The 893-nt window shown below is 43.8% G+C and overlaps 1 protein-coding gene and 1 long non-coding RNA gene across 4 annotated transcripts in view; one reads left to right on the plus strand and one right to left on the minus strand.

Annotated features, from left to right (window-relative positions):
* The window catches only part of Slc35f4 (solute carrier family 35 member F4), a 241,260-nt gene that overhangs the window by 2,826 nt on the left and 237,541 nt on the right, over positions 1-893 (minus strand). The window lies entirely within an intron of this gene.
* The window catches only part of LOC116084710, a 3,425-nt gene continuing 2,602 nt past the window's right edge, over positions 71-893 (plus strand). The window contains exons 1-2 of one of the 2 annotated variants that reach the window (XR_004116233.1): positions 71-374; positions 556-675. This is a non-coding gene — a long non-coding RNA (uncharacterized LOC116084710). The remainder of the gene's footprint in view (positions 375-555; positions 676-893) is intronic. The other variant, XR_004116232.1, reaches the window with a different exon arrangement.

Raw genomic sequence — 893 nt, forward strand, 5'->3', positions numbered from 1 at the left:
AAAGACCATTGTTTAAAATAAACATCTAACTCCATTCAAAATTATAGACTATCAGTTTAATAGAGTTAAATTAAACTTTTCAGAGGTTGTAGAGATGAATATTCACAAGTACAAAAGTTCCTTTAAGCTGAGATGGTCTCTATGAACATGGCTGAAGCATGTTGCCTGTATTTCTGAAGATTCTAGATTCGAAGAAAGTTCTAGAATTATTTCAATGAGGTGGGCGTATGTTTTTCTGTTGTCACCTATAATTAAGCTCACCAGCTTAGTTATCCGTACTCACTTGTTGCTGGTGATTGGAGGCAATGGGCTCGACACTCCAAGACTCACAAGCACACGGCACCCACAGTTAAGACAGGGGCCTTCCTAAATTTGTAAGTATTGCTTTGCTGTGGCAAGACTCAATGTGAATGAATATTCCAGTACCTCGAGTCTTTCCCTAATCACAAGGAGTCCAATAGGGAAAATTCCAATAAGTTAGGAATGTACTGAATGCATCAAAGCTCTGCTGAATCCCTCATTTGTCATTTTATTGATTGGACTGCATTTTGGCAGACTGAGAGAATGGAGTGATGTTTCAAAACTGAGCCTTCCTGGATGCTTGCAGCCAACCATTGGACTGAGCGAGGGGTCCCCAACAGAGGAGTTCGAGAAAGGACTGAAGGAGTTGAAGGGGTTTGTAATCCCATTGGAAAACCAACAATATCAACCAACCAGACCCCACCCCCCAGAGCTCCCAGGAACTTAGCCATCAACAAAGGAGTATACATGGCTCCAGCTGCCATCCAGAGGATGGCCTTGTCATGCATCAATGGGAGGAGAGGCCCTTGGTCCTATGAAGGCTTGATAGATGCCCCAGTGTAGGGGAATCGAGGGCAGGGAGGTGGGAGTGG

Source organism: Mastomys coucha, unplaced genomic scaffold, assembly GCF_008632895.1.
Source record: "Mastomys coucha isolate ucsf_1 unplaced genomic scaffold, UCSF_Mcou_1 pScaffold9, whole genome shotgun sequence".
In the NCBI taxonomy this organism is placed as follows: domain Eukaryota; kingdom Metazoa; phylum Chordata; class Mammalia; order Rodentia; family Muridae; genus Mastomys; species Mastomys coucha.